The sequence below is a fragment of the Nicotiana tomentosiformis genome, chromosome 12 (assembly GCF_000390325.3).
Source record: "Nicotiana tomentosiformis chromosome 12, ASM39032v3, whole genome shotgun sequence".
In the NCBI taxonomy this organism is placed as follows: domain Eukaryota; kingdom Viridiplantae; phylum Streptophyta; class Magnoliopsida; order Solanales; family Solanaceae; genus Nicotiana; species Nicotiana tomentosiformis.
Window position 1 is genome coordinate 58873275 of NC_090823.1, and position 9011 is coordinate 58882285.

A 9011-nucleotide genomic window follows, 5' to 3' on the forward strand; every position below is an offset into this window, starting at 1 on the left:
TACATTGGTTCAGTTATACACATACTACATTCTGCACTTCATGTGCAGATCCATGTACATCTGGACACAGTGATTGCTAGATTGGTGCTAGTACTTACTTGGAGACTTTGAGGTAGCTGCTATGACGCCCGCAGGCCTTGATTCTCCTTCCTTTTATTTTCTTCAGTACTGTTCTACTATTTAGACAGTTGTATTAGAGTTGTTTTATGTTGAGATGTTGTAGTACGTATGTACTCGTTGACACTAGGTGCTAGGATGGTTGTAGTGGAGTTTCAGTTACTTTTATCAGATATTTATGAGATTTTCCGTTGTTGAGTTTATTAAAATTATTTTATTCAAATGCTTAGTTGTTATGTGATTGTCGGCTTGCCTAGTAAGTGTGTTAGGCGCCATCACGACGGGTTGGGATTTTTGAGTCGTGACAAGAAGGTACTATAAGCAATATTTAATAACACCCACTTTGAATCAAATAAGAAATCTTCAAAATAAAAATTTTTAATTCAAGAGCTTCAAGCCCAATAATGGTGGATATTCAAATGCACACAAAAACTCAGATTTGGGAAGCTTACTCGAAGGTACTATAAGCAATATTTTATAGCACCCACTTCGAATCAAATAACAGACCTCAAAATAAAATTTCAAATTCAGGAGCTTCAAGCTCAACAATGATTAGTCTTCATACACACAAAAATCAAATCTAGGAAACATAATATATTAAGTAATCGTATGTGCTGCATAAAATAAAGAAAGCCTAAATTATTTAGTTATCATATTGTAATAGCTACTAAGTAAGCTTGCAAAAAGAAAGCTGGATGTTTTAATATTATGTACTTCAAATGTGAAGGCAAATATGCACAACAACATGAGCGAAAATAACTTATTGGATTATTAAATAGATTTTATACTTTTTCACAAAAGAGAAAGCTAGGGGATTTAATTAAAAGAGAAAATGCACTATTTGGTATGTTGGATAAAATAAATTCAAGGGAGAAAAAGGAATAGGTAGCCGGAAAATAGATTTGGATCAAATGGGTAGAAATTATAAATACTTTTTAAATGGGAAAATACGGGTAATTAATTTGTGCCTCATAGGAAGGTTGTCTAGTTTCCTCAATAATTAGAAGCCTAATTCTTTTCTTTAACAAGGATCTGTCCAACCCCAAATTATTTATCCATGTATATTTAACTAACTACTGAAATCAAAGATCAACTAAAACTATTGATGATTAACATGAACAGAATTATATCACCAAACAACATATGGAATTAAGAGAACTTTATTTGAAAATTAAATTACACCCAAACAAGTTGAAAAAACTGAACGTGGAAGCTACTTTGAAATAAGACTACAATACCAAATTAAAAGAAACTAATAAGCTACGCATCATGCTCTAAATCATAAGAACAAAACAAAATATCACACAGAAGACTATATTAGCAAAATAATAAGCGTAGTAAAGAGAAAGAGTTGACCTTTAAGCCAAGCAATTTTCCATAACTTTGTAATAACCCGACAGGTCGTTTTGTGTATTGTAGCCCCGTTATCTTATTTATCGCTTCCTCTATGTTTATTCATGGTTATGTGACTTGCCGGGTTGGTTGGATTGGCTTCGGAGAGATTTCGGATTGAATTGGTACACTTAGTCCCAAGGTTGGAAGCTTAAGTTGAAAGAGTTTATCGGAGTTTGACTTTTGTGTAAACGACTCCAGAATGAAATTTTGATGGTTCCGATAGCTTCGTATAGTGAATTTGGACTTATGCATATGTACGGATAGGGATTTGAAGGCCCGTAGGTTGATTAGGTGTATTTTGGCGAAAGTTAGAAAGTTGAAGGATTGGAAAGTTAAGGGTTTGATCGAGAGTTGACTTTGTTGATATCGGGTTCGAATTTTGGTTTCAGAGTTGGAATAGGTCTGTTGTGATATTTATAACTTGTGTGCGAAATTTGAGGTCAATCAGAGTGGGTCAATATTAGTTTTAGAAGTTGGAGGTTCATTAGTTTTATTAGGCTTGAACTGGGGTGCCATTCATAATTTTGATATTGTTTGACGTGATTTGAGGCTTCGAATAAGTGTGTGTTATGATTTAGAACTTTTTAGTGTGTTTGGTTGAGGTCCCGGGGGCCTCGGGTGAGTTTCGGATGGTTAACGGATCGATATTTGGACTTAGAGCATTGCTAAAGGGTCTTGGATTGCTGGTGTAATCGCACTTGCGGTGGACCTAGCCGCAGGTGTGACTGGAGGGACGCAGAAGAGGAATTGAGGCTGGCTTAGGGATTTGCGCAGGTGCATGCAGAGATCCGCTAAAGCGGATTTTGGCTAATGAGGCTGGGGATCGCAGATGCGGAAGACTTCCGTACCTGATTTAACTGCATATCATCTCTATATGCTGAACATTGACTGAGCAGAGTGTTTGAATAACTGTACACATACACACACAGAGACTTCTTCCTGTGCTTTATGACTTGATTTCATTATTGTTCTGTACTAGTTAAAATGATGAAACAATACAGGTTATAGCTAGTATCATTTATAGTTCTTGCTTCTTTTACCTCGCCGAAGTTAGTTACGATACTTATTGAGTACATCGGGTCGGTTGTACTCATACTACACTCTGCACTTAATTATTCAGATCCAGGTATGGGGACCAGTTATCAGCAGTAGATTTACTTGTTGGACCCAGCTTCGAGAGGCGAGGTAGAACTGCAGTCTTGGCCGTAGTTTTGACTTATCTTTTCTTATGTACTGTTATTTAAGTCTAGACATTATTATTATTTAGTTCAGACGTGTATTCCATTGTAGAGATCATGACTCTATATTTACCAGTTTCTGGGGGATTTACCTTGTATTAGCAGCATTTTATTATATCGAAGTTTCCCTAAGTTTGACCATAGGTTGACTTTGTAGCTATCAGGTTTAGAATTTAGTTTTGGAACTTGGAATAGGTCCATTTTGCTATTTAAAACTTGTTTGCAAAATTTGGCAGAATTCGGAGTTAGTTTGATAGGATTCAGACGCTTGGTTGCAATTCTAGAGGTCCTTGAGTTTTTTTTTTGAAATTCATGCGTTTGATGTCCGATTCATGATTTTAGATGTAATTTTTGTGTTTTGATTGTGTGAGCGAGTTTGTATAATGTTTTCAGACTTGTATGGATGTTTGGTTTGGAGCCCCGAGGGCTTGGGTGAGTTTCAGACATGTTTCAAAATAGTTTGGACCCAATCACAGGTTGCTAATGTGCTGGTGCCTCCAGTGTCGCAATTGCAAGCTCCAGCATCGCAATTGCGATCATAGCAGGGGGATCTCAGGTGTCGCATGATCGAAATGGTAAAGAGAGACTGGAACAGGGTAGAATCGCATTAGCAATAATTATGTCGCATTTGCGATGGGAGCAGGTTTCGCAATTCCTAAGCCAATGTTGCATTTGCGACTTCCCCTTCGGCTATTAGGCACCTCAAATGCGAGGCTTTCTTTACAGTTATGCGGGTTGGCAATTTCGAACCCAGTGTCACAATTACTACATCTACAACTGAACAAAAGGACTGGGAAGACGTGATTTGATCTCATGTCTCTCATTTTAAAATTCTAGACTCGGTAGGAGGCGATTTTGAGAGGGGAGTTTCACCTACAGTCATTGGGTAAGTAATTTTGATCAATTTTCAACTATTTTACATGATTATATATGAGATTTAATATCAAAATTATGAGAATCAAAGAGAAATTTTGGAAAATTTTGTCTATGTTTTGAAAAATAAAAACTTGGGATTTGAGAGTCGAATTGGACTCGGATTTGAAAACAAAACACATATATGGACTCGAGGGTTATGGGTAGTCAAGATCTACCCTTGGACTCGGGTTCTGACCGGACGGGCCCGGGGTTGACTTTTGTTGATGTGTACACGAGGTGACGAGTGTGTACACGGGCTTATATGTGGTATTTGATCGGTTTAGACTCTTAGGTTACTTTTAAGCTCCTAATTAAAGTTATAATTATTTGTTCTATCTTTCATTGTCAAGTTTACTCCTACATGCCTTACTTGTAGTTGTTATTATATATGCTAGTTTCCATTGTCGAGGTTATCACTTATGTGCCTTTATTGTTAGTTGTTGTTACATGCTATTTCTTCCATTGTTAAGTTATTCTCATGAATTTAGATGTAGTTGCTATTTCATGCTATCTCCTTCATTGTTAAGCATATGTTATGCACTTTAAGTGAAAGTTGCCATTTCTTTGGAATACCTTCTTTGTGAGTTATTGAAGTTGTAGTTGTGAAAGCTAAAAATACATTGAGATTGAAGTTGTTGGTTATTGAGATATCTTTCTTTGTTGAGTTCTTTCTCATTCATTTTGTTAGTATGGAGATTCTTTTACACATTGTGGTTGAGCTGTGGGCTATGTGTTGTGGTAATATTATTATTATTATTATTATTATTATTATTATTATTATTATTATTATTATTATTATTATTATTTATTTGGTAACGTGGTGGCATATGGGCATATGTGGTGAGGGTTGATTATTGTGTTATGATATTGATATGCATGCGGTGGTATAAGAGTGGGTATTGAAGCGCATGTGGTGAGATAAGATGCGATTTATACGCGTGTTGCTAGTAGGGGAATTACTTGAAGCCACGCGGTGAGATAAGGGGGCTAAAATATGTGTAGCAATTTCGGAAAAAATATTTTTAAAATAAATGCAAGGCTCACGCGGTTATGTATGGAAGATTGTGAATATGACTTGTGTAAGGTGAAAAGGGTGTGGTACCTCAATTGTGATTCTTGTTGTACATTCTATGTGAAAAGACTTGTTGATTTGAGCAGTTATTGTCTTCCCTTTATTTGTTTTTTTACTTGTACTTTCATGATACTTGATCACTTATTGTTCATATCATATGTGCACTCTTTGTTGTCCTTTATTGTAACGACCCGACCGTTCATTTTGAACTTTAGCGTTCCATTCAGTGGTTTGACTTTGAGTAGCTTCATATTATGTATTATGTCACGATCCCATTCACCCTCCATAGGATGTCGTGATGCACCTAGTCTCTAAGACTAGGTAAGCCTAACAAATTTGTGGAATAACATAATATAAAACTGAAGCCCAATTCTCAACACATGAAATAAATATAAAACTGCAAATCAATAATTACAACTCCCAAAACCCGGAGTAAATAAGTCACAAGCTTCTAAGAGCAAATACTAAGTGTCTCTATACATCAGAGTCTAAAGAGAATAAGGAAAACAACATAGTAAGGATAGAGGGGGACTCCGAGGTCTGCGGACGCTGACAGATATACCCTGAAGTCTCCACATGCGGTCCAACTCACTGGTATCTGGTCTGGTGGGAAGAACCCGAATCTGCACAAAACAATGCGCAAAAGTGTCATATGAGTACACCAGAATGGTACCCAGTAAGTGTCAAGCCTAACCTCGGTAGAGTAGTGACGAGGTCAGGTCAGGGCCCTACTGGTTTAAAAGAAAAGTAAGGCAGAAGATATAATAATATTTGAAATGACTAAGAATTTAAAAAACAAGAAGTTTCAGAAAATAACAGCACATGAAATAGAGGTAAACAACAGGGGCACTCTCGAGGTACCGCCTCATAGTCCCAAATATAAATATGCACGATAGGGGGGATCTCCCGAGGTACCGCCTTGTAGTCCCAAAGTAAATATACAAGACAGGAGAATCTCCCGAGTAAACGCCGTTTAGTCCCAAAGTAAATATGCAATACAAGGGGATCTCCCGAGTAAACGCCTCGTAGTACCAAAGTAAATATGTAGTACAGAGGGATCTCCTGAGGAATCGCCTCTTAGTCCCAAAGTAAATATGCAGTGCAGGAGGATCTCCCGAGGAACCGCCTCGTAGTCCCAAAGTAAATATGCAGCAGATAACCGAAAGAACAAGGAATTTACAGCAAGAAATCTTACAGTTAAAGATTTAATTCAAATCAAGGGAAAACAGGTAATTCAACTAAACACGTTGCACAAATTGCAAGTAGGAGTTAAGGCACGTAGACATGCGATACTAGGCTAGACATTATTACTACATATGCTAAGGCAACTCATTTAAGGAATTTAAAAGAAGATAACTCGGCAAGAACCGAAATTTTCACATTTAGCCCGTGTACGCACTTGTCACTTCGCGTACACGATGCTCAGGTATCAAATATTGTTATAACAATACAAAATCCTAACGGGATTTCCCCCACACAAAGTTAGACAAGTCACTTACCTCAAATCTCTCTCAATCAATCGATACGAATGCCTTTCCCTCGATTTTTCGACTCTAAATGGCCCACATCTAGCCAAACGCAATTACATATCATGAATACAACTACAAGAAACTAATTTAAATCATAAATCTACTACTTTAGCAAAGAATCAAAAAATTATCCCAAAAAGTCGACCCTGGCCCACGTCTCGGAATCGGGTAAAAGTCACAAAATACGAACACCTATTTGATATCGAGTTCACCCATACCAAAACTACCAAAATCCGACACCAAGTCGCCACTCAAATCTCCCTAGCCTCAAATACCACATTCCACCTTAAATACACTCTAATTAGGTGGAAAAATCAATGGGGAAACAAGATTATTGATCAAAAATAAGCACAAGAGACTTACCTCAAGAAATTCCTTGAAAATGCTCTCAAGAATCGCCAAAACCCGAGCTCAAATGCCCAACAATGATAAAAATCCCGAGCCCTTGAATTAATAGAATCTGCCCAGGGGTTCCGCTTCTGCGGTCCACTTAGCCGCACTTGCGGCACCGCTTCTGCGGTTCCCTTCGCTTCTTCAGACCACATTTGCGGTCGCTTCTTCGCTTATGCGACCCTGCCTGCCCTCCCTTCACTCCTCATCTGTGGAGCCTTGCTCATACCTGCGGGCTCGTAGATGCGGGAGCCTTCACGCACCTACGACACAGCCCTAGGACAACCCCAAGTCCGCTTCAGCGCCTTGCCAACTGCACCTGCAGTAGCGCACCTGCGAGAATAGTTCCGCAGGTGCGATTGCACCAGAAGGCAGAAAATTCCAACTTTTTCCTTAAGTCCAAATTTGATCTGTTAACCATCCAAAACTTACCCGAGACCCCGGGACCTCAACCAAACATACCAACAAGTCCTAAAATATCATACGGACTTAGTCGAGCCCTTAAATCACATCAAACAACGCTAAAAACACAAATTGTGATTGATTTAAGCCTAATGAACTTCGAACTTCAAACATTTACATCTGACGTCGAAACCTATCAAATCAAGTCCGATTCACCTCAAATTTCGCGAACAAAGTCATAATGGACATTACAGACCTACTCCAACTTCAGGAATAAGAATCCTACCCTGATATCAAAAAGTCCACTCCCGGTCAAACTTTCCAAAAATCATCACATTTTTCAACTTTCGCCAATTGACTCTAAAATGACCTACGGACCTCCAATTCAACATCAGAACACGCTCCTAAGACCAAAATCACCCTACGGAGCTATTGGAACCATCGAAACTCCATTTTGGTGTCGTCTTCACATAGTATCCTATGACTTAAACTTCCATTTCAGGGATTATGTGTCCCATTTCACTCTGAAACCACAAACAAATCCTCTGGGTAAGTTACATAACCACAAAATGAAATAGAGGGAGCAATAAATAGGGGTTTGGGGCTAATACTCTCAAAACGACTGGCCGGGTCATTACATCCTCCCCCACTTATAACAACGTTCATCCTCGAACTAGTATAGAGACATACCTGAAGTGGTGAAAAGATGAGGGAAACTACTGCGCATATCATGCTCGGTCTCCCAAGTCGCCTCCTCGACCGGATGACCCCTCCACTGAACCTTCACATACATGATGTTATTTGTCCTCAACTTTCGAAGCTTCCTGTCCAAAATGGCCACTAGCTCCTCAACATACAATACATCCTTGTCCAACTGGACTGAGCTGAAGTCTAATATATGAGACGGATTGCCGTGATACTTCCAGAGCATGGAAACATGGAATACTGGATGAACTGTAGAGAGACTAGGCGGTAGTGCAAGTCTATAAGCCAGCTCTCCAACCCTCTCAAGAATCTCAAAAGGCCCGATATACCTAGGGCTCAACTTGCCCTTCTTCCCGAACCTCATAACATCCTTCATGGGCGAAATCTAGAGCAAGACCCTCTCCCCAACCATGAATGCAACGTCGCGAACCTTCCGATCCCATAACTCTTCTGCCTGGACAAGGCTGTACGAAGTTGATCCTAAATTAATTTAACTTTCTCCATGGCATCCTGAACCAAGTCTGTACCTAATAGCCTAGCCCCGCCCGACTCGAACCAACCCACTGGAGACCGGCACCATCTACCATACAAAGCCTTGTACGGCACCATCTAAATGCTTGACTGATAACTGTTGTTGTAGGCAAACTCCGCAAGTGGCAAGAACTGATCCCAAGCACCCCCAAAATCAATCACACACGCACGAAGAATATCCTCCAATATTTGGCTAGTGCGCTCGGACTGTCCGTCCATCTGAGGATGAAATGTTATACTTAACTCCATACGAGTACCCAACTCACGCTATACGGCTCTCCAGAACCGCGATGTAAACTGCGTACCTTGGTCAGAGATGATATATACCGGTACGCCATGAAGCATGACAATCTCGCGGATGTAAACCTGAGCCAACTGCTCCGAAGAGTAAGTAGTAACCACATGAATGAAATGAGCCGACTTGGTCAATCTATCCACAATCATCCAAACTGCATCAAACTTCCTCTGAGTCCGTGGGAGCCCAACAACGAAATCCATAGTGATCCGCTCCCATTTCCACTCTGGAATCTCTAACTTCTAAAGCAATACACCCGGTCGCTGATGCTCATACTTCACCTGCTAACAATTTAGGCACCGAGTGACATATTCCACTATGTCCTTCTTCATCCGCCTCCACCAATAGTGTTGCCGCAAGTCCTGATACATCTTCACGGCACCTGGGTGAATGGAATACCGCGAACTGTGAACCTCCTGGAG